The sequence below is a fragment of the Myodes glareolus genome, chromosome 1, assembly GCF_982192425.1.
Source record: "Myodes glareolus chromosome 1, mMyoGla1.1, whole genome shotgun sequence".
Classification (NCBI taxonomy): Eukaryota; Metazoa; Chordata; class Mammalia; order Rodentia; family Cricetidae; genus Myodes; species Myodes glareolus.
The window spans coordinates 19,814,729-19,840,512 of NC_142026.1; the positions used below are offsets into that span (position 1 = coordinate 19,814,729).

Here is a 25,784-nt window from a genome sequence, read left to right on the forward strand (position 1 = left end):
GGTTAAGAGCACTGACTGCCCTTCCAGAGGACCTGGGTTCAATTTCCAGCACCCACATGGCAGCTCGCAACTGTCTGAAGATCCAGGTCCAGGGGATCTGACACCTTCACACCAATGCACATAAAATAAAGTTAAATAAATCATAAAAGATTTCAAGACATTAGGAAAAATAAAAACAAACAAACAAAAAAAAGACATTAGCTGCTTTCCCAGCAAGCGGACCTGGGTTCGATTTCCATCACCCACATGGGTGCTCGTAACTACCAGGGGATGTGCTGCCCTTGTTTGGCCTCCACAGGTTCTGGATGAATGCAGACAAAAGACCCATACACAGAAAATATTAACAAAAACCGACACATGAACAAAAACAACAACAACTCAAATCATGAACTTTAAACTTTAAAACTCTTCTGATAAGTGACCTTAAAAGTATATATTTCTAGTAGGGCCGGTGTTAGGGATAATTCAATGAAAGACCCATGACTTTAGCAGGCAAGAGGCCTAGGCTCAACTCCCTGCACCAGACAAACAAACCAGATGTATTTGTAACAAGCATCTGAACTGGCTCTAATGCTCTAACTCTTTTCTGGAACCCCACTCATTGTTTTTTTTAAAAAAAAAAAAGCAGTGCCTACTACTCACCTTCTACTAACTTGGCTTGTGCTTTGCACTCAAAGAAGGTAGCAAGCACACATTGACTTTCTACCAAGGTTTCAGACTCCAAGCCTCAGTAAACATCATCCTCACATCCACTGGCCTAAGGAGTCATCGACAAGGCAATAAAGCATCAATCACGCAAACCAAGGGCAAGTCCCTTTTCTTCTCTTCAAACACTGGTGTGTTATTTTCTCCTTTTGTTTAAATAAAGTCAAACATCCTTTAAATTTAACCCTCAAGTCAACTTTGCTCTGAGGGTTTCCTTATCTTTCCTTGGCATGCCCAAAGTACCAGAACAAAGATTCTGGTAAACATCACAAATCCTCATATCAGTGGTGCAATCCCTTTGGTGAGTTTTTTTTTAAAAAAAAAAAAAAATCTACCACTGCTGACTATGGTACATAAAGAATCTCGAGGATCAACGGCTCTTGGTGGCTTGAAGATAGAGAAAGCAACCAGGGAATATCTGATAAGTTGACTATGGGGAAGAGACCAAAGTTCTTGTTCATCAAAGTCCTTCCAGACAGAGTCCAGGGTGGGGCAGGCAACTCCAGTTCCCCTTTTACCTTAGGCATTGATCTGCATTTTATCAAGTCTTCTTCCCCTTGGAAGTTCATGCAGATAAGGGCAGTCTACAGAGAGTTCTGATATCTGAGCATCTTACCGCACAATTTGCACAAGGATCTTACCATACCTTTAGAGCTATAAGGCTTTGGCAGATGGCCCACTCTGCTAAGGGTTTGACTGAGTACTGAGTTAGGAGAAACTTGCCCAAGGGCAGATAACTTGCGGATCAGACATGTGGAAAAATCTCAAGGAAGATCAGGCCTCTGGGGAACTTGAATTTTGGATGACAAATAATTTTCTCTGAAGTAGACTGGAAGCATGTTGAGAGAGTAGGGCTTCCCAACTAGGGCTTCTCAGACCCTAGGCGGCCACTCTAGCATAGAGCTTCACAGACAGGCTCATCAATTTCCAAATTAGCTCCGTGGCAGAGAACTAACTACTTGCCCAAGCAAGCAAGCAAACAGCACAGTGCTTATCGTCATGGGTGGTGATGGTTCACACTTACACTGCCAACACTCAGGAGGCCAAGGTAGGATTACTGGAAGTTTGCAGCCAGCCTGGGTTACATAGTTGCAGTGATACAAGATTGAGATTCTAGAGGTAGAATACAGGGAAGTTTGTATCAGAGAAGTACACAAAAATTTCAACACAAATGACTTAAGTAAATGCCAGAAAAGGGGAGATACAGCACCATTTCTGCTATGGACCTTTGAGAGCATCAATGAACTCATGAACATGTGTGCCTGCAGGTCATGAGCCATTCACTGACTGATTCCAACAGCTATTTGGGGAAGTTCCATGTTTCTAGGTATAGGACATGGTTTTTATGCACCTTTTGGATCTATAGGATCTTCCCACTGCATCGAGGTACTTCTGAAACCACACCTAAGGCAAGTTAAGAATCGGGATAAAGACGGAGTCAGAGAGATGGTGCGGATGGAGCACAGGAGGCTCTTTCCTGGACGCAGTTCCCAGCACCCAGATCGTGGCTGACAACCACCTATAACTCCAGTTCCAGGGGATGTGATACACTTGCCTGGTCTCTGAGGGAATCTGCATGCCTGCGGTGTGCAAACAAGTAGGCACACATACACGTAAAACAAAAATAAACCTTTTAAAAAAGAATCATGTGAAAGGCCAAAGACAGTGAGTTTTTACGATAAAATAGACATTACACAACAGAAATAATCTCATTTATCAATAGTCTGATCTAGGAATTATTTAATTTCCATTAAAGGTTGGGACTGAACCATTTTAAAAGAAAACTGGGACCACAGAAATGGCTCAGGTTACACTGTGTGCTGGGCTTGCAGAAGAGCTGAGTTCAGTTCCCAGCACCAACATCAGGTGGTTTACAACCTTCTATATAACTCTCAAGCACTGAAGATACAAATATGGACACATACTTACATATAATCAAAAATAAAATAGACCAGGAGGTGTGGTGACACATGCCTTTTGTTCCAGCACTTGGGAGGCAGAGGCAGATAGAGAGTTCTATAAGATCAAAGCCAACCTGGTCAACAGAGTGAGATCCAGGCCAACCAGGGCGACATAGTGAGACCCTGTCTCAAAAAACTACTTAATTAAATTAGATAAATAAAATACTAAATAATTTATTTAATACCTACCAAAAGAAAAGCTGTAGATATCCAAGACAGGGTTGGTCTCTCTCTGTCTCTCTCTCTCTCTCTGTCTCTCTGTCTCTCTCTCTCTCTCTCTCTCTGTCTCTCTCTGTAGCCCTAGCTGTACTGAACTCACATTACAGACCAGGTTGGCCTCGAACTCAGAGGTCACCTGCCTCTGAGTGCTGGAACGCCAGGCATGAACCATTACCACCTGGCAAAAAAGAAAAAAAGAGAAAAGGGAAGCTGCAGATCTGCAGATAATTTGAAGACAGTTGCAAACAAGTCATAAGAAAGTACTAGCATTATTCCCATATGCCTCACACTATCTCTTTTCAGGTTCATTTGCAAGAAAAGTCTTGGCATTTTTTTTTTCTTTTTAAAGGAAACAAATCCTGTATATAGACTCCTTTGTATAACTGTGTCGTCTGGAAAGCTGACAGAGACCGGGTATGCAGCACGCACAAAATGAGTGATTTACTGGATTGAACTAAGAGCCTCAAACACACCGGGATGAAGCAGACGCGTGTGAGCCGGGTCGTAAGTCTTCTGTCCTGAGACACGAATGAAAATCTCCTTAGGGATACAGCCCTACCTGTAATTTATTTCGACATTATTCTTTCGTGCAATATTATTTTTGGCATGTTAATGTATTGTCAAAGAATTCCAATCTAGTGACATGACAAAAGGTGTATTTCATATCAGAACGTACAAAGTGCGAAAATCAATTGAATTATTTATCAATGACATTCAATAAAGGTAAGCAGTATATTCTGGGTAATGTCACTTCTCTGGAATAAATCGCAGTGCGGGGAGCCTGGATTAATTACTAGAGGTTTATTCTGACGATTATGATCAGGTGGAGTTGCCGAAGGAAGATGAAAACCAAGAGCCATCTCTGCTATGCCCTAAAAGAAAGAGCAACTGGCCAGAATCCATATAATTTAGATTATTTTTTCCTTTCTTGGCAATCGACTAAACCTGTAAGTTTTCATTTGGCAGATAAAATAAACGCTGAATGTCAAAGTCAGCCTTTGATCTGGTAAATAAACCCCCAGAAAATTCAGCCTCAATTACTCTGTAAATTTATTACACATTCAGTATCGTAGCAAGATGGTAACACGCGCACATTATGTGCCCCGCTCTTGAGTATGTTATAAAAAGCAATCAGACGCCTACAAATAAATAAAACCATACTGACATCTCTTCACGTCAGTGATCACGGGGGAGTACCAGGACGGCACAGAACTCTGTGTACCGTAGTTTTAATCACTTAAGTAGAGGCAAAGAAAAATAAGAATCAGACAGCCCAAGAAGAGGGTGGACTCTGACTGGAGGCTGTCCCACACAGCACAAGCTGTTCACCGGATGTCCAGCTAAAGGCGAAAGAGAGACGGAAGTGATGGCCTAATTTCTCTGCTCAGGCTAAGGCACAGAGCCGCAACAGGCCAGCAGCGGTGGGAGACCAGGACGAGGTGGTATGTACCGAATGGTGTCTGTTTGTCTCAGGCGCAGGCTGCTGGTGCCCCACCTGCTGACTTCCATTCTCTGCACACTCTTCTGATGGAGTCTGTCCTATTCCTACATGAGTAAAGGAGGCACAGGGAAATTCACTGACTTGCCTGAACTTTAACAGCTAATCAATGGAGAGCACTTACTCTCCAAGTAACACCGTGGGCTCTGAAAAGTGAGATAAAATGTTAGTTACTAGGGAAGTTTAGGTGACATTAAGTAATGCAATCAAAAGATACTTGAAGGAGAACGGAGCAGCGCTCTGCATCCCTGGTAGGCGGAAAGGCATTTATCACTGGATGGGAGGAAGACAGGTACAGCCTGGGAATCTGAGAACATCAAAGGAGAGAAGAGATGCCGAGGCAGCCCTTCCTTGGCACGGCCCTGTGCTGTGCTATGGAGCTTTCTGTGCAGAAGTGAACGGATAATCAATGCTTTCGCTCTGGCCTCTGCGTGCGTGCATGGGTGTGTGTGCATGTGGGACGGGGATGGGTAGATACGCTAAGTGTGTTTATGGAAAGAGACGTGTGTGTGCAAGGAGGTGTGCAGCATTTTGTGTGTGTTCAAGTAAGGAGGCTTGTATATGTACAAGGAGATGTGTGTGTATGAGCACAGGGAGATGTGCGTGTGTTGCGCATGTGTGTTGAGCGTGTTCCGGAAGGGAGGTGCGTGTGTGTGCCCATGTGTGTAGGGAGGCATGGTATTTAAACAGTGAAAACTGGAAGGATGGCTCTTACTAGCCTACCACCGCCAAGTTTACTTAATAAACTGTTGTACGTCTCTATAAGACAACAGCTTTCTTCTCTCCATCTAGGGACTGCTCCTTGTGGTTCCTCGTTTCTATACATAAAGAAAAACAAACACAGCCCTAACTACTGACGCACCAATCTTTTCAACTATACCATCTGACTAAAGCACGGGAACAAACTCAGCTTCCTAGAGCACGCCAGTAATCCACGTACTGAGGTAGGAGGATATTAAGTTCAAAGAGAGCCTGAGCCAGTGAGTTGAAAGTCTAGTTTCTAATCTACAAAGAGAGACTGTTTCTTAAGGGGGAGAAAAGGATGGAGGGGAGGAAGTAACAGATCAATATGCAATTTGAATAATCCGGTCGATACTATTTAAATGATCAAACATGCCAGTTTTGATCAACCTTTTTTCTTTCTGTATTGATGTGACCTTTATAATGGTTGAATTTACATGCCACGAGTGTGCATCAAGAGCTTTGGGGCTTCTGTTCATTCTTCCAGGGCTGAGAATTCAGAGCTGAGAATACAGCAAGCAAGGTTCTTTATTGAATCTTCTGAGAGGGTGGGTAACTACCGACTGACAATAACCTCTGAGGGATGAGGGCACAGGGCAGTTGTCCCGTCTCTATGCAGAAAAGGGCACTGGCTAAAGCATCCTTTTGCTAAGTCTCCCTTCTAATATCTGCCTACATGTTCGCCATGGCTTAGTCCTCCCCTTTGATGGGCTGGCTATTTAGAAACCTTCCTGCCAGCAGATGGGGAAGGTTTGGAATTAGGAGGGCAATACCTAAAGACACCGAAGTAGGGAAGTAGGCAAATGTTGGAAAACTTGCTTTGGGTCCTCAAACTCTTTCGTTGTTCATGTTATTTTGTCTTTTGGAGCTTTTGTGTTTGTTTTCAGACAAGGTAATTCTCCGAGTAGCCCTTGCTGTCCTGTAACTCACTCTGTAATCCGTCCAGGCTAGTCTGGAACTCAGAGGGATCTGCCTGCCTCGGCCTCTTTGTTGGGATGACAGGTCCGCGTCACCACCACCCTGTGGGTCTTCATGAGACTCAGGAGGCTTCCAGCCAGAGGATGGACAGACGAGCCACGTGCTCGTTTCCTGTACTTCAGAGCAACTGTGGGGCTGAGAGCTTTCTAATGGAGGACTTCAGGGTTACAGTTAGACGTTCCGGACCCAGTGGGGAACTGGAATGTTGACTCACAAAGAGACAGAGTGGTTGCATTTTCTAAGCGTGTGGGGGAAGCTGTGACTCCACTTGCAGGTACAGGCCCCGGCTTATCCTAAGCAAAACAGAAGTGCAATCCACAGTAATGAAATGAATTCATGGCCCAGTGGATGGATGATGTTGAGGTCACTATCTTTAGGATCATCAGAGGAAAAGACACGTCACCACCCAATCATACTGACGCTCTTACAACAGGGGACCGAAGCCTTCCACCCATGGCATCAAATGGGACTTCAGGTTTACTCAACATACTCTGTATGTTAGGTATGCTTCTTTCTCTGCGATTGGTTCCCGGAACAACACTAATCACTTCACTGACAAAACCTGTTAATGCGTTTAGTAGTTAAAAAAAAATACAATATGCTCTTCTATCATGACTAAGAGGAGCTAGGATAAATGAAAGTTGCCAGTAGGAGGAACTTTCACAGTAGGAGAGTTGCCCTGTGGGGGCAAAGCTCTCTTGATCTCTAAACGGCAAGGGCTTCCAAATGAGAGCCTCGCGTCTCAAGAGTCGAGGATGGCGGGAGAAAGCAAGGTGTTTCTCTCCATTTGGCTCCCACAACTGGAAACTGACTTCTGAGAAGCTCAAAGAGCATGAAACAGGACTTGGCTGACTCTAGCCTTCTGTGGGACAGGTGCGTGCAATCGTATGGACACACGGGTGACCCAGCTTCCGGGTGGTGATTTCTGAGGTCACAAAAACAGCTGATGACAATGTAAGCAAACACGCTGAACTCACGAAGGAGAGACAACCAAGCCTAAAGAGAGCAGAAGTCCTATTTTCTACGGTGTGGGTATTTTTCAGTTCATACTAAAACCATGAAGTCATTTTCCTTTCTAGCTGGTGAAACCCGTGAGGGTATTTTGTAAAACTGTGAGGTGATGGCACCCAAACAATTTTATAAAAACAACCCACTCCATCGCTGGAGAACAATGGCTTTGAGAAAGGAGGACTTCTCTGTGCTTCCCGAGCATCTTGGCTTCCGGAAGAGCTCCAAAGAGGCAGAGGCAACGATTTTCAGCAGGCATCTTAAAACACGTATAATCCATTATATTAAAAGGTACCTGCCAACAACTGTCACAGGTAGACAAGGAATTCTACATTTGTTTTAAACAAGCTTAGAAATTAATTGATTTTTTTTTATTTTTAGAAAAGGAATGAAGTCTTTGATGGGAAGAGGCTTGAGAACGTTGTCTTAGAAGAGTTTTTCTCATAAACAAGCGCTAATGAGTAAGAAAAAAAAAACCACCTCACTCTGAGTTCTCTTCATTAATAAGTAGCGCATGCAAATTAACATACAACAACCCAGGATTTATGCCCTTTTGCATTACATTTATCTCAAGCCAAGATGAGCATGTGCCCCGAAATGGAATTATTTTTTTTTTGCCTAGATGAAAGCCTTTACAATAAGCATGTTTAAATAAAATATTTTAGAGTATGTGAAAATAGTAAAACTTAGCTCAAGGTTTAGCTCAAGGCAATGTGGCTAAATGCCTCAAAGTGAAAAAAAAAACTTGGTAGCTAGAAAAAATAAGGCTGGTGGGATTAGGGAGATGGCTCAGTTGGTAAAGTGCTTGCTCCACGATCATGCTGAGAAACAACCTAAATGCCCCTCGATTGAAGAATGGATAAGGAATATGTGGTACATTTACACAGTGGAGTACTACACAGCAGAGAAAAATAATGACACCTTGAAATTTGCAGGCAAATGGATGAATCTAGAAAACATCATATTGAGTGAGATAACTCAGACCCAGAAAGACAATTATCATATGTACTCACTCATAAGTGGGTTTTAAACATAAAGCAAAGAAAGCCAGCCAACAAATCACAATTCCAGAGAATCTAGACAACAATGAGGACCCTAAGAGAGACAGGCATGGATCTAATCTACATGGAAAAGACAAGATCACCTGAGTAAATTGGGAGCATTGGAACCATGGGAGAGGGTTAAATGGGAGGGGAGCAGCAAAAAAGGTAGAACTCAATAAAAATCAATTTAAAAAAAGAGTGGTGGAGACTGAGGAAGACACCCTACATAAATTCTTGGCCACTACACACACATGTACACACATGTACACACAGACACACACACACACACACACACAAATTTAAAATTAAAAAATACAAAGAAGAAGGGGAGTGGGAGAGGGCAATTTTAAGTATACCCAAATCACAGAAAACTGACTTTAGGTATAAAATACTACTTAACAGTTACATTTATTGATGTGGAAATAAATTATAATCATTACGTGTAAAAATAATATTTACAGTACACATGTGCTATGTGTGAGCATGCATGTATGCAAAATGTGGAAGCCCAGAAATCAAGAGGCATTCTCGGTCTTGCTAAGAGTGATCACCCTGCTAAGAGTGATGATGATTTTGCCATTTTTACACTTGTCTGTGTTTGACATTTTAACAAACCACAGGAATTTGTGATTTGTTTTCAATCACCGTGTGATTCATATGCTCCCTTGAACATGGCTTTAAGCCATATTTAGACAGGCGAGTTTTCCATGCTATGCTAACACAATAAAACGAGAGTATAATTAAACCTGTTATAGTCTAGTTAACCATTAATCAGTGAAATAGTTAGATCACTGATTGATAGATGAATACTAAGAAATTCTCTTCAATGACTTAAGTATGTGTAATAATGCGTGTGTATATGGAGTATGTTAGGCTGCATACACATACACATGTACATACATACATACATTTTCATTTCCCGCATAAGGAACACAAGAAATGGAACAATTTCTTTAAGACACATAGAATGTCTTAGTTACCTTTTTATCGCTGAGACACAACACCATGACCTAGCCAACTTCTAAAACAAGTTATTTATTCAACCAAGAAACTGAGGAGCTAAAAGCAAAAAGGAACAAACTCGAAAAGGCCTGAGTCTTATTTTTTTTTTCTTTTTCCAGGGTTTCTCTGTAGCTTTGGAGCCTGTCCTGGAAACTATCTCTTGTAGACCAGGCTGGCCTCGAATTCACAGAAATCCACCTGCCTCTGCCTCCCAAGTGCTGGGATTAACGGCATCTTTAAAGTCATAAGGTCTAACTATAGTTAATGCATTTCCTTCAACAAGGCCACACCTCCAAACAGTGTCACCAACTAGGTACCAAATGCCTGAGGTTAGGGAGATTATTTCATTCAAACCACCACACTTGCCTAACATGTACAAAGTTCTGGGTTAAATACCCAGAAACTACATGTGGTATGTGTCAGTGTTCCTAGCATTTAGGAGATGAAGGCAGGAGGATCTGAGGGTCAACATAATCTTTGACTATGTAGTAGTCCAATCTGAGGGGAAGGGGCTACAGGGGACCTTGTCACAGGAAGAGGAGGGAAGGAGAGAGATACAGACAGACAGAGACAAAGACAGAGAGACACTGTGCATTGAGAACAGCTATAAGACCATTTCCAAGAGGTCACTACTGTTATCCCATAATATAAAAATGCCTACAGTGGGAAAGAAAAGCTGGAAGTTCATCCACAGGGAGGTCATTCATGGCAAGAAATCCCAGCTAGAACTCGAACTGACTGCCTCAACTCTCCTAGTTCGCTTCTGATGGCTATTGTGAGTGGTGAATCTGGCATTATTATCTCTGTCTCTGGCTATTAGTTCTTCTGCGTGATGCCTTATCCATGGGGACTCTCTGCTTGGCCCAAGCCTCTCCCTACTGTAAACTCCACCTGGCTGACTTAAAGGCTTCCTCAAGCAGATTTCTGCAGGATGTTTAGAGCCCCTAATTAGATGTTTTACCTGCTATCCATCTATATAGGGAGACTGCTGTCCATCTGCATATGAACGACTGTCAAGCACTCGCTGTAAATTCTACTACTCTGGCTCAGTCATTCACTTTAAACTCTAAGTTTGCTTATGGTAGATTTCCCTCCAGACAAAATATTACATTGGCACATTTAAATCAAGTGAGTTTGCCAAACCACCATCACGTAACAATAACTTTTGATAGCATTTCCTGCTGCCAGCCTTCAATAGAGAAGTTACCAAAACTTTAACTCCCATTCAGTCCTGAAAGGCAACTGGTCACTGTGTTTATCCGCGGGATCCTCTACAACATACGAATCATGCATGCACACCCACTCCACACGTGTATACACACACACTCTTCACACATACACACGCTGATAAACACACACACATTCCACAGTTGTGCACATACACACACTCTACGAAGTGCCGCCTTCTGCCCTCCACCAAGTTCTTCTTTGTCATTGATATCCTACACTTAAAGGCCCACGAACGCATTTCTGCCTCCCCCTGCCTGAACAAGGGCAGAAGCTTAAGAAATGTTTATCGTTGCAATCAACCACTGTTCCCAGTCTTCATTTAATTCCCTGAAAACTCCTCTTTGCAACTTATCCTCGGACGGACTCAGAACACTCGGCTTCCAGGTTCTCACCTGAAGCTTTATTTCACCCATGACAAAGTCCGGACACTTTGACCACCTGTCTGTCCATCGCCCTATGCGGCTGGCTTTCTTAAAAGGAACAGTGCAAGGTAAGGCATGGAAGTTTGACTATTGGTGTGGAAGTGATGAAGGGTATAAAAATCACTGAAGCCCAGAAATGTGGAGAGACAGAGTATGCGGAAACACATCCTAGTTAATTTGCTATTGCTATAATAAAACTCTCTGATTAAATACAACTTGGGGGAGGAAAGGGTTTTACATGGGTTAGACTTCGAGGTACTCATATAAGTAGGCCATCCTTCCTTGAGCTGAGACAATGTACCCTTCTCAGGTCCATGTACATAAATTCCCAATGAGTTCAAGGGAAACATTTTATGTTGTGATACAATGTCAAGATAAGAATAATTTCCCCCGGGGTCAGGAGAAATGTCTCAGTGGCTGGCTGTGTACACATATAGTACTGGGTTTGGATTCAAGGATCCACATAAAAAGCTGGGTGTGGACACACACACACCTGTAACCCCAGTGCTATGAGAAGCCAAAGTAAGAAGAGGATGGCTGAGGTTTGCTGGCCTCTGGCCTAGCTCTAGGTTCGGTGAGAGACTCTGCTTCAAAGCAGTTACGCAGAACTTGGGAGCCGGACATTTAACACCCTCCTCTGGTCACCATACACGCATGGGCATGCACCTACATATTCATCCAACACTCTTCTCACATGCACACACATACAGAGATGGATGGAGGGGAGGAAGAGATAGCAGCAGCTATTACCCAGAGGGAGCAGGGTGGGCAGTTGGAGAGCTTAGAGCACAGTGACGGGGCTGGCCCTTTCTGTAAACCCTCTAGAAGAGTCTTCCTGGCCTTGGGACCTTTCTGTTCTGCTTTTTATCATGGGGATACAAAGAGTACCTGTCACCTAAGGGTGTTTTGGAAGTAAAGTAAGTTAAGGCTGGAAGATCACAACGTAGTAATTTCTTGCAAAGATGTTTTGTCTTAACAGCTTGCTTGCTGGTGTCTGTAGAAGAGCGTCATCTTCCTCTGTAAGTGAGAACCTGGACCAAGTTTCCTACTCTGAGAAACATGAAATAGTTCAAACCAGATGCCTCAAAGTCTCATCTTAGAATCTTAGACTTACAAAGGATCTTCTAGACTTTGGGTCCCCCAATGTAGACCTGAGATAAATATGCATCCCTGGAAACTTGAAACTGTGAAGGGGAAAGGGGAAGAAATATAAATATAGTCACCTGCAATAAAAATGATCTGGTCTCTAGAAAACCCTGGGGTATAACTGAGAACCTATTAGTATTCACATGAGTTCAATCAAGAGATTGGATGTCAGATAAACTTACAGAAATCGATAGCTTTCCTGTAGATCTATGATAACCAGCTAAAAGATAAAATTGAAAATGCTGGAAAAACTCAGTGGGCTTGTGTTCCTCCTTCATTATCTGTAGCAGACATCATTAATCCTTTCGGGAATGGAGGGGCTTTCCAATGTATCTTTCTAAACATGATATGTTTTAAGTTTAAAGAAACATTCTTTCTATTATATGCACATGGGTGTTCTTCTGGCATGTATGTCTATGCACCACACGTGTGTCTGGTGACTGAGGAGACTGAAGAGGACATTGGATCCCCTGGGACTGAAGTTACAGAAAGTTGTAAGACACCACATGGATTCTGGGAAGAGAAGCTCAGCTTCCCTGGAAGGACAATCGATGCTCTTAACTTCTGAGCCATCTCTCCAGCACCCACAACTTCCAATTCTTAGAAGGTAAATATGAACTTTGTCTCTCCAGGAGGCAGGAAAGCCAAGATCTCTAACACACTTTACAAAGTTTTCATCCAAATGCCAAAGTCCGGGTACACGAATTTCACCATATATGGCGACCACTTAAAAACTACGGACATAGTTACAGCAACAAAGTTTTATCAAAATGGGTCTTAGAGTCCTTTATAAAGACAATAAATTAGGACCTTAGGCTTGTTTCAGTTAGCACAGTCCCTGTGTTTGTCCTAGGGGAGTTTCGCTCATAGACCATCCTCTTCTATTCAAGCCATTTAAAATGCTATTCCTGCCTTTAGGAGAAGACATGACCACCTTGTCTCTTTCCTGAGCTCCTTCTGTCTGAAAATGCCTCAGGCCCTCACATCATTTTACTATACTTCTGCAATGATGCAAATTTTTATACTCTAGGATACAAGCAAAGATAGTTCCATTTAAAAAAAAGTGGGTTTAGAACAATGGTCTTGATCCGGTGAGGGCTTGAATCTGACACCCTGCGTATCAGATATTCAAAATAGTAGGAAATGGCAGTTATGAAGTAGCAATGAAATAATTTTATGATTGGGAGCAAACACATCATGAGGAACTGTCTTGAGCGGTTGCAGCAGTAGGAAGGTTGAGAACCACTGGATTTTAGAACCTGGCTTCTTTGCTGGCACCTTGCAAACGAACACAGAGCAATGGACTCTCAATTTCTGCCATTAGTTAATCGGCACCTCCAGGTTTTAAGAAGACTGTTCTCTTAAAAGTACCTACCAGCCTGCTCTCCAATCCCAGGGGCTGCTGGCTGGGCTATCTACATGTTTAATGCACAGGCTTACACACCCCCCTTAAGGAAAACCAACCTGTAAAACAGTCTGCTCAAAGCCCAGACTAAACGTAACAAAATGGAGTGATGAAGGTGAGTGCCTGCTATCGATCTTGTCTCTCTCCCAACACTTTCCTTCTAATCCTCTCCATAATTACATAAACTGCAAGAGCTTTCTGAAGCTGTCAATTCCTCTTGCATCCATTTTCAAATGGCCAGCGCGAACATAGGCTGGGCACTAGATCAAGCTGTCAATGCTCCCCCCCACCCCCACCCCCTACTTGGCTATCGACGGGCCTCTTGGCACATCTGTCAAGGGCCTCCTAGGGTTCTCCAAAACTCTTCTCCCTTGGAAGGGAGCAAGAAGGGTGGAGGAGCCCAGCCATCATTGATCCATTCTTTTAACATGCTAATTTGCCCGAGGCTGCTTCAGTCACTGCCAGGATGGACACTTCAAAAGGAAACTGTTTTTCAAACTGGGGATGTCTTTTTCAAACACTCAAACTGAAAACAAATGAATCCAAGTATCAAGTTCACAGTGCAGTGTGAAAGAGGTTGGCCAAACAGAAAAGGCAAAGTCTTAGAAGGGTGGGGAGGAAAAAGAAAAAAAGAAAGAAAAAGAAAAGATAGTAACAACAACAATAACAAAAAGGCGAAAGTTTGAAACATTTTAAACTTAGCAAGACGCCTGTGAATCAGAGCCAAAGCGAATGCAACAGTGAATTTCATTAATCTTGGGGAGAAAAATTGGGAAGGATAAGATTATGCTGGTGAAAAACATTAGTAACATTGATAATGATAAACTGTTGGATATCTCCTTAGAGGAGGGAGATAGAAAACAAAATAAAACCAATTATTTATTTAGCTACACCGGTAACTGGTCACACATTGAGAAGGCTAGACAAAAAATAAATAAATAAAAAAAATTGGAGAATTAATAAATTACTAAAATATTTGTCTGCTGCTTTGGTTAAACACATGACCACTGAAACCCAGTGCAGATAAGACCACAACATATAACTGACTGCCTAAAGACTTTAAAGTAATAGTGCATTATTAAAGTTATAAAAGTTAATTCTTCTTCAAGGGTTTTTGTTGTGAATGGGATTTAAGGGACAAAGTCACGTAAGAAAGAACGGTAAGAGAGAATGGAGCAGTCTGCAGAGGAAGCAACAGTGGGAAACTGGGCATCTTAAATCACAGACGCTCTGAGGGACAAAGGCTTCAGAGAAAAGCATTCCAAGCTGGCCGGGACTTCCCGAATCATAAGGCTGGGCCATATTTACCTGCTGTAGTATTATGGGAGGAAATCAGTATTCTGTTAACCTCTGACCCTTGGATCCCAGGCAGACAAAGGCCCAAGCTGGAGCCCTGGGCAAAAGTAGCCAAATGTCAAACAGCAGGGAAGCAATTGTGAGATTGGTTTGGGCACAGCCAGCCTCATTGGGGCAAGCTGCTATTCACAGAAACAAGCCATGAAGAGATACCGCCATAAAATATGAACAGAACGGAACCTTTTTTGTCTGGATTCTAGATTGTTAGCTTTATGGGACTTCATGCTGAACACTATGGAAAAAAAATCCAATTTGCTTTGAAGCGCATTAGTCTGTCTAACATCCTAATTATTGTTTACACTGCCATTTGCCTTCTATTAAGAATTGAATAATTACCCAGCACTTCATAGTTTAAAAAATACAAGCAAACAGGATTATCAGGGTAATTAGGAAACTGTACCATGGCTTTGTACTGGTGTGGGAAATATCTGCACTTGCGCGGGAAATGATCATTATCAATCAACTGGCTTCAAATGGTATTTTAAGGATTCTGGACAATTTGAGCTCTGTAACTTATTATGGAGAGGTTAGGAGGATTACCTCTGAGAAAGGATGGCCTATTTCAATCCATGCTTGCCAGACCAGCAGCTGAACTTTCTCCGCCAGTCCTGACGCAGGAGAGCACACCAAGTGCACAGCACATTGCTGGGCTTTCATTTTAATAATCCACCCCGAATGGACTTTGCCCCGCATCATCCAACTCTGTCAGATCACGGCGGAGCACCCCCCAAAGATCTTTCCAGTATTCAGATCTTCTTTTCTGACCTTGCCTCCACTTTAGTGAGGCTGCCAAGTCTGTCTGGGTCTGGTTTGCCCATCCTGTGAAGTAAACTGAACTCAAGACTCATTGAACTGCAGAAATCACTTCGGGCAAAATCCTCTTCTAGTTTATAATCGTGTGTGATGATCACTGGGTAAAACAAGCGGTTGGCTCGTCCCTGTTTTAGAAGGAATAAGGTAAAACTTGGGCCCCTTTGAAAATTTGGGGGACATAAGGAGGGGAGTGCGATGCAAAGGCACCGTTCAATCGAGAGTGCACAGAATATACAGTGCCATGATTAGACTTTTGTAGAGGAATGTCATCGGGGAAATAAGTGAGTCGAATTGTCTCTAGACATAAGGACTGGTGTGTTCGCTCTTAGATATATATAAATGCAAACAGCAGCCGGGAGGTGGTGGTTCGCACCTCTAATCCCAGCACTTGGGAAGCAGAGGCAGGCGGCTCTCTGTGAGTTCCAGACCAGCCTGGTTTACAAAGTGAGTTCCAGGACAGCCAGGACTGTGACACCGAGAAACCCTGTCTCAAAAAAATTAAAAACAAATGCAAAGTGTAGGTGAAAGAACCATGCGCATTCTGTCCCTGAGACACTTTCAGTATCTGTTTGCTGAAAGAGCCCAGCAGTGAGGGACCTAACACTGATTTTTGGAACTTCCTGAGACCTGACAACTCTTGTCAAGAAGTTTTATCTTTTCCTTCCGAGAGAGTTTTGAAGCGCTTTGTGGGAACCCTTGTGAACATTCCTCGAATAATCCGAATAACGCCATCTCCTCCCACCTCAGAAAGAACAGCAAGATTCCAGCTGGAGCTGTCACAAGTCTAAGGAGTCACCAGAGCCGGGGGTGCCTTTTCCAGAGGTCAAAATGAAATGAGCAGCAGGGGCTTGGGTTGTTTGGCATGGGGCAGGGGGAGCTCGAGAGTGACAACCAGTCACACTGGGGGCTGGGGGAAGGGCTTTATCCACAAAGTGCCCAGCGCAAACAGTCCACTCTGGCCTCCAACCCCCAAGCTCTGGAGGCATTCAAATCAAATGGAAGCCAAATTAATTTGCATGGTGTCGAACTCATTGGGTTCTGCACAAACAGACGGGGATTCTGGCTGCCGTTTCCAAAGGGAAGCCCTAGCTGCCTTTGTGGAAGGGGGAAGTGGGTGGGCTGTTTTGCATGAAGGCGCATACAGAATATGCAAATGGAGAAATGTGCAGCCTGGAAAGGCAAGGGCCGGCAGACAGCTGACAACCCACATTCACCCCGAAAATGCTGGGTGTCTCCGAGGGGAGTTGAAAGCCATTCCAACATGCCTGTTTCCCAGGAAGGCAAAATAAAGCCTGAATATTCATAGGATGTCCATTTAGTTATGGGCCTATTAATTACCCTCCAGACCACAGAACCAAATGACCTCACCTGCCTTTCTTTCCCACCCAGTTCAGAGGGACCTGCTGTCAAAAGGATAGGATGAGATGGGCATTAAAGACCGAGAGGAAAAGATCCAGGCTCTCTGGGTCTTCTTCAGTCATATTCATTCCCAGTCAGCCTAAGGAGAACGTGGAGCCCTGTCATTGGTCACAGACAACCAGTCTTTAGGCAACCAACGGCTATAAATTGCTGCCTGATGTTGCAGAAGCAAATACAAGGTTGACTGAAACGCCGCTCTCCCAAACTATCAGAATCTCGCAGATTATGGAAAAGATTCTCTCCCCCAGACCTTCCCAACTCCATTTCAACTAGTAACGTGCCTCAGTGGCCCACCAGGCGACAGAAGGGCCCTTCAGGAGTTCTGACTGCCCAAACCATAAAAAGACTGCTGAACTACTGCGTGGCTTCTCCAACTTCTTGGCCTTGAAATTCTCTCTCCAAAGCTATCAAAGATGCCAAGACATTTCAATTGATGAGTTACAGCTGTCCGTTTCTACAATAGAAGTTTGGAAAGCGTGTTTCCGATTAAATTTGCTTATTTCTATGGACGCAGGGGTGGCCATGCCTTGTGGGGGTCAGAGGACAATTCTGGGAGAGTCGGTTCTCTCCTTCCAGCACATGTGTCCTGGGAATTGAACTTAGGGCATCAGGCTCGGCAGCAAGTACCTTCTCAAAGTCCCGGTCTTTTGGTATAATTTTGATCATTGAAAAATAACAAGCAGGGTTTGGTGGTAGGTACATCTAATCTCAGCCCTCGAAAGGCAAGGGAAGAAGGCTGTAAATCCAAGGCTTGCTTTGTGAGTTCAAGGACAGCCAAGGCTGCACACTGAGACCCTGTCTCAGAAGGAAAAACAACAAAGCAATAAGCCCACTTCAGGTTAACACAAACAACATATATATTGTAACGAAACCAAAACCAAACCAGAGAGATCTGAGTGTCTCAAAGAAAAAGATCACTGAGAAAGGGCCTACATGTTCTAATCTGTTGTTCACTTCTGTATCTCATTCAGGGCCTGGCTTAATACTGGACACCTGGGTTTTTATATTTGGCTCTGTAACTAATTCAGTGAGATTATGATGTCAGACAGCTTCTGGAAAACTCCACGGCATTTCTGAGAGGGTGGGTGGCAGGGCAAACAATATCCCAGAATCAAAGTTTTGACCTTGCAGACCACATGAAAGGGTCTCACAGAGGAGTCCATCTGGATCACATTTCAAAATCACTGTTCTGAGGCAGTGATTTGGAAAAACAGAGGGTGTGATCGATGGAGGTAAGACGTGTCTTGGAGCCAGAGAGGTGGCTCAGGGGGTAAGAACACCAATTTTCTTCCGGAGGATCCAGATTCAATTCCTAGCACCGAACCCCACGACTCACAACTGCCTAACTTAAGTTTGAAGGGTCCAACACCCTCTTCTGGCCTCCCCAGGCACCGAGTATTCTCACGGTGCACATACATACACACACGGAACAATTCAAATACATTAAATTAAAAAGTAAAACTTTTACTGCTATACTGTGCTGTCTAGTTTTATGTAAACTTGACCCAGCTAGAGTCATCAGAGAGGATGGAGCTTCAGCTGAGAAAAACTCCCTACGATCTGGCTGTAAGGGATTTTCTTAATTACTGGTCAATGGGAGAGGGCCCAGCCCATTCATTGTGGGTGGTGCTATCCTTGGACTGGTGGTCCTGGGCTCTATAAGAAAGCAGGCTGAGCAAACCATGGGAGCAAGGCAGTAAGCAGCATCCTCCATGGCCTCTGCATCCAAATTCTTGCCCTGCTTGAGTTCCTGTCCTGACCTCCTTCAACAATGAACTGTGATGTGGGAGTAAAAGCTGAATAAAGTCTTTCTTCCCCAAGTTGCTCTGGGCATGGTGTCTCATCACAATAAGAGTAACCTCTAAGATCTATGCCATTGCTTTTTCCTGAACAAGTAACCGCTAACCTTTCAAAAACAAACAAACAAACAAACAAACAAACAAATCTCTATGCTGAGACCTAACGGGAATGCTATTGCTGGCCAAGCACAGCATACTGTCACCATATCAACCCTGACACCAGAAAAAGAAAAGTAAAGGTTTCCACATGTTGAAGACCTCAGTAGTTAAGCGTACTTCTTCTTCTTTCAGGGAACATGAGGTCAGGTTCCCTGCACGCATGTTGAACAGCTCATGGCCACCTGTAACTCTAGCTCTAAGAGAGTCAAACCATCTTGTGGCTTTCTAGGGCACGTGCATACATAGTGCATGCACACACACACATGCACACACACACACATGAATAAAACAATAAAATATTTTTAAGAAGTATTTCCATGTAATGATTGGTGCTAAGCCCTACATACATAATGCTCCCATGCATGTCTCATACCAAATGGCATATGGCTGAGAATCACTAATTTATGCATGCAACCTTGAGGGTAGGGAAGTTGGATTTATCACGTCTCTGGTTAAGTGGCAAAAATGAAAAATTCTGCCCAACTCTCCAACACTAGAAGTTGTTTTGAATCACTTTATTATGACTGGTCTGTGTTAACTACACGAGCTGCCTGCAATGTTCTGGCGAGATATTAATGATAAAAAGTTAAGACCTAACTTTTCCCCCACACCACTGCAGAGCCTCAAGAGGTGGTGGCTCAGGGTCATCTGTCACCCTCTGCCACGGCTGGAGAAGGCACTGGTGCTGGATGTGTGGCAGATGATACTGACACTGCCTTACAGGAGGCGCTGAAGATCAACCTCATCCAGGACGGCCTAGCACAGGGAATCCACAGCGCTTCCAAAGTCTTAGACCAGCGCTCCACCCATCTTTGCGTGCCTGCATTTAATTATGATGAGCCTCTAGGTCTGCAGAGTATCTATGATGGAGGCCCTTTGCATTGAGCACCAAATCAACCCAATCAAGGTTGATTGACAACCACTCGGGCAATGGATAGACTTCTGTGAAAATAATGAGGGGGGCAAATGCTGCAGAGTGGTTAGTACGGTGGTTAAGGCAAAGAATCAGGCCATGGACAGCATCAAAGATAACTTCGAATATAAGCAAATGAAAAATGTATCTTATTTTTAGAAAAGAAAAAGGGTGTTACGGAAATAATAACACATATACTAGGAACTTATCGATGCATTAATTCACATGACAAGATTTTGGCATATGCTGATGGCTCCATGAAATGTAATTCTCCCAGATAAATTATTGAACACGACACGGGCCAGAATTCCTTACTCATTTGTTTACTTATTCATCTGGTCAATGAACATTTAATGAGACGTCATGTGCTCCATCGGTTGTCACCATGGCAGTGGCTTGGATAGACTGAGCCCCACTCACCCACTTACAATCTCTCAAGGAGGTTTCCTAAGTTTCCTTGTTCAAGTGGAAACCAGATAACCAACAAAACCCAGTTTGCAACTGTTTGTAACTAAAAAGCTGCAAGAATAACTTACAAGTTAGAGTGTCAGCATAAGAATATTAGCGTGGCATGGTGGCGCACATATTTAGAACCAGTACTCAGGAGGTAGAGGCACACAGATTTTTATGAGTTTGTGGCTAGCCTTGTCTACATAGAGTACCAAGCCAGCTAGGGTTAGCCACATTGTCTCATAAAGTAATATCTGAGAGATTAGACTGTAGTATGAATATCTTATTTAACATAATGGAAGAAAGTAACACTCTGAACATGAAATGATATTTATGATAGTCACTTTTTCTTTCTTTCTTTCTTTCTTTCTTTCTTTCTTTCTTTCTTTCTTTCATTCTTTCTTTCTTTCTTTTTTTCCTGCTTTTTCTAGACAAGGCTTCTCTGCGCTAGAACAGGCTGATCTTGAACTCAGAGTTCTGCCTGCCTATACCTTCTGAGTGCTGGGATTAAAGGCCTGCGCCTCCACACGCAGCCGATAGTCACATTTTATAATAAACAAGAAGACAGTGAAAAGGATGCTGCTGTTTGTTCAATGCATAAATAAAGGGACCTGTCAGAGTGTGAAGAACGTCACCCCCAGAGCTGGAGTGCGTCTGAAACCTGAGTGTTTCAGACTCTGTGTGTGTGGAGGGTGAAAGACTTTTCCTTTTCACTTTCCCTAACCCTGCGCTGGGAACTTTTCTGACAGGCGTGCAATTCTTTGCTCATATTAAATTCACCAGCTAAAAGCAAAAGAGAGGAAAAAGAAAGTGGCGAGGTTCAACGATGTGAGAGTGGAGAGTTGTTACGGGGCCACCTTTGCTCTGCACACTGGCAACCACAGAACCACTTAATCAGCCCTTTCCCTCGCAGCTCAAGTATTAATAAAAATAATGACGTCTTAATTCGCCTTTGAGAGGCACAAGGAAGCTCAGTTAGAATAAAATAAGTCATCAAATCTCAAATAACGTAGTTCAAAAATCCCTGACTGCGATAATTCCCAGGTGACGCTGTGCTGAACCCAAAATAGAGAACAGCACACAGCCCCCTGCTCACAAAAGCCTGGTCACACAAAAGAAGCGGGGGGAAAAAAACCATTTTTTTAAAGAGTATCGAAGGGACAATAATTAAACCTTGCTCCTCTGAGATAAGAATTAGGTCTGTGAGTGATCAGACATGCTTCAGAGCTGCAGATAAAAGCAGATCCGAGAGTCAGGCAATTGATTCTTACAGACACGATTCAAAGGTAAAGAGAAAAATTTCAAAAATGAAAGGGTACGGAGGGGCGGCTCTCGGAGCTATATTTGAAACCCTTCTGTCCCCTGCTTCTTTCTGTGACAGTCCCATCACATATCAGACAAACACAGTCATCTTTCTTTTTTTGATAGAGCTCTCCTTTGCAGAGGATAAATTTGTAATATTTCAATTTCATAGCCGCCATGTCGTTCCTATATCATTCATTCTTGAAAGAGTTTGACAGGGAGGGTGTCTTTAAAGGCCTTAGGCTGACACGAACACAGGTGTGATATGATATAGTATCATTCTCAGGCAATCTTTCAGTTTATAGTGGGTATTCACATTAGTTTGCATACTGGTTTGTTAGCATGTTAGTTTGCTTTTATTGCTAGGGTTGAAACCCACGGTCTCTCCTGTACCCTGCACAATTGCTCTACCATGAGTTATATTCCCAGACCGGTGAGACAAACGTATTGTTGATTCCTGCCTAATTCCTTCCTGACTCAATTATCACTGCCATGACTCGTTGCCTTTTAAAGAATCTTTCCTTTTTACTAAGGATTCTTCTTACACGTACTTTCTGAAAACACTGTTTATTAGCACTCCCCGAGTGGTCTCTCTTTTTATTTTCAGCCTTAAATTAAGATCCTGAAAACATTTTAAGTCTTTTACGCTGCTCCGTAATCTGAGCGAATAGGAACTGCACCCTAACCGGCAGGTACGTGTATACATGTCTTTGCTCCCCAGACACTGAAACAGAGACCACATTATATTTTGATCTTTCTTTGCAGAGCTAACCCTGGGAAACCAACTAGGCTAGACTTTAGCTATCCTCTGCGTCGAAGCCCTCAGCCTGGGTTGATTGGGTCACAGTCAGTCTCCTTGAGGACAGAAAAGGGGCTGACACTCTTCATTGTCCTAGTGAAACCAAGCCAAATCGCTTTAGAAGGTGCTAGTCCAGTCCAGGGCTGCATTGGCCAGCCTGGCATCTAGCAGGACTCTTGACGCCTCTCACATCAGCATAGACTGCTGGCCCTAAGAACCGCAAGAGGAAGTGTAGCACTGTCACCAAGGTCCCTTGGGGACTCCAGAGGATGACCAGGGTTACTTAAGACAACAGTACCCCCCAGGCCCCCACCCGCCCTGGCCATTTTCACCCAAGGAGCCTTTGTCAAACTTTTAAAATCTTAATCAATCTTCGCTCTGACCTCTCAGACCTCAAGGAAGATGGATGAGGAACTAGGTGACCTTTCACCTGTCCTCCTATTTGTCCTGCTACAGCGAACTGATTGAAAAGACAGTGAGGAGGGACCCTGCTGCCACAGCGGTGGAGAGCTGGCTTGGTCTCCTTTATGCGGCTCCTTAAGCTCTCTTTACATTCCCCTTCTTGTTCCACCCCCAGATCACTGGTCTTTCATTCAGAGAAAAGTTCTTTGCTGTAGAGATGGGGGGAGGTGAGGGACCCTCTTCACATAAGATTGTCAATAGAAGCTGTGAAAAGGCAGTGTAATTGAGGAGATAAGAAGCCTTCCATCCTTAGCTTTGACTGCAGACAGTGGCCAAGAGACAGATCTTTAATTCTTCAAACCCAAGTCAAAAGCTCTGACCTTGGGAAGAGCAAGTGACAAAGACGTGCAACAGGAAGGCCAATGTAGTGTTTGTGGTCTGCAAGGTGCCTCTTACTGCATGCATGCATGCAACCCTTTGGCAAGTTGGTGAGTTAACCATGGCCCTACCACTCCCACCCTGTCTATGATGAACAAGATGCGGAGGGTTTAGGAAACGTGCCCAAGTCATTTATCACACTGCCCCTATCTCGTGTGCCCTGGGTCTAGTAAGGTCAACTTTCTCCTGAGAGTTTTTACAGCTATTCTTTAGAGTTCGCACTCAAGTTTGGAATTGAAGAAATCCCTTGTTCAAGCTTTTCCTTCATTCCTAAATTTACCAGAGACTCCTGCTTATCAGAAACAAAACAAACAAACAAAGACTGAGTTCTGTGCTTGAAGAATCTCCTTGAGAGTTACCCACTTCGTGAAAACAACAAACAAACAAACAAACAAATCAAATTTAACACATACAGCCCCCCCACCCCGATCTTGCGTGAAAACACGGAAGTTCTCAAAAATAACTCAGCTTCTGGGGTGATGCTACACGTACAAAAGTCTAAACATTTGGGAAGTAGCGGCAAGATGATCTGAGTTCAATGCCATTCTCAGTTACAGAGCAAATCTGAAGCCAGCCTCCCGTGATTTGTCTGAGACCCTGTTCTCAAGCGACTCAGAACAGGAGCTATTGAGAAAAATCCTCAGGATCTACACAAGAAAGCCAGGTGTAGAAACACAGGCCTGTTAACCCAGCCCTGCGGTGGGTGGAGACAGGAGGATCTCTGGGATTGGGTGGTTCCAGCCGTAGCTTCCAGTTCCTCAAGACTATCTCAATAGATGGGGGCAGAGACAGTAAGTTCTTCTCTGGCCTTCGTCACAACACAAAACAAACAAACAACCAAACAGCCATCCCTTTTCATTAAATTTAAAACTGCCTGTGTACAGTTTGCTCAGAGTTGGACAGGGCCCCACCAGGAGTCTAGCTCCTCCCCTTTGAGGAATCACGTGACGAAGCCACCAGTTCCATAAAACAAACCACGAAAATATTCAATTGCCTTTCCATTCTCTTCATCCCATCTTTGTTTTTCTTTTCCTCCCAATTTGGATAATGAGAGTGTCAAGGAGGAACAGGCAGAGCAATGCATGAGTTACCAGGATCTACGACAACTGCAGATCAATAGCGGCAGGCAGACTGAAATGAGAATAGACTAGCAGAGGGAGCATGTCAGCAGGGAATAGAAGAAAACGATAACAACCACACACGGATCTCTGCAAGATGCGAAAGTCCTACTTTACCAAACTCAAAAGGGCAGAAGCGTCTTTTCTAGAAAGCCATAGTGTATCACGGTCCTGTGCATTGGTTGTCCACTGTGGCTGTTGTTCCTTCCCCAGGAATAGGGCACACACTTCTTTCCTCATGCAAATAGTGCCAGGATACCCTTCAGAGCTTCTACTCAGTCAGCTTACCACATAGTTGCCAAGTCCAAAGCAAACCAAACAGTATGGGGCTCATCTTTCCAGAAAACTTTCCACTCTTAATTTGAAAAATTTCAAGTCAACACTTTAGCTCGGAAAATAAGCTAATCCATCTTTATCTCGTTTTATTGACATCCATAGACAGCCACTCCTAGAAATAAGACTATCATCGCAAAGCAGTGAAGGGCCCTAGGGAAAGTATAGAAATCCTGAAAGGGGAGGCATAGAACCCAATGACACGGGAATGACCAACAATATGCTTTTCTGGAGGTGATGACCACGGCCTCCTGATCTGGCCAGTGGAATGCCTTCCACTTGATCCCACCCTGTCATTAGGATGCTTGAGATGCCAGACAAATTGTTTGGCAGTCATTTACTTCGGGCTCTTTAATCACCAAGTCAGATGAACCTGAGGCTATGGCTGATAGAAAAGGCTCATCTGATCTGTCCTATAGCTGCAACCTGGAGACATAGTGACACTGGCCACCGTGTAGCAGTGGCCCTAATGGAGTGGGCAGCAGCAGACTGTGGATGACCATTAACAGTTGGTGCCAAGCAAAACAGAAGACTTGGGATGACTGGCTTGTTTTGACACCTTAATCCACACATGGTATGTATAAGCAAGCCCTATCAAGGTGGGCTCTTCTCATCCTCGACTCCAATGCAAAATTGCTGAGAAGCCAGACTGCTCTGACAGAGGAAGTCAAGAATGGAATGCCCACTCTGAACTTGGATGAGACAGGTTTTAAAAAAAAAAAATCACCTTAGTGATATGATAAAAATTAATTGCAATAAAAATATCCTTTTTCAAAAGCCCAATAACCAAAATGGATTGCAATTTACTCTTATTGCCCCTGACCACAGATCAAATAAAGAGACTCTTTCTAACTGTATTATGAGCTCCTCAAAGAAATGAAGAGGTCTTTTGTCAAGATTAATTTTGCTTAGGAACCCTTCAAGGGGTGTTAGGTGGAACAGCGTCACTTGAAGCATCTCCTTCTTCGCTTGTTGGACCACTTCTCCAAGGGTCCATGAGGCAGGAAGAAATGAAAGGACTCTCTATAATCGGAGCCAGGGGGAGGGCACAGGCTGAGTCAATGTCCCTTTCCCGGTTAACTCCTTCCTGCTCATCCACACTCATCACTTTTAACCAAGTCAGCA

At 43.6% G+C, this 25,784-nt stretch overlaps 1 protein-coding gene and 1 long non-coding RNA gene across 3 annotated transcripts in view; one reads left to right on the forward strand and one right to left on the reverse strand.

Moving 5' to 3' along the window:
- Epha4 (EPH receptor A4) overlaps window positions 1–25,784 on the reverse strand; it is a 146,195-nt gene that overhangs the window by 111,673 nt on the left and 8,738 nt on the right. The gene's annotated exons all lie outside the window — the stretch shown is intronic.
- On the forward strand, window positions 4,091–8,296 carry LOC146896158 (uncharacterized). Its single transcript, XR_015004530.2, has 3 exons — window positions 4,091–4,327; window positions 5,176–5,327; window positions 6,071–8,296. It is a non-coding gene; the product is annotated as an uncharacterized LOC146896158 (long non-coding RNA).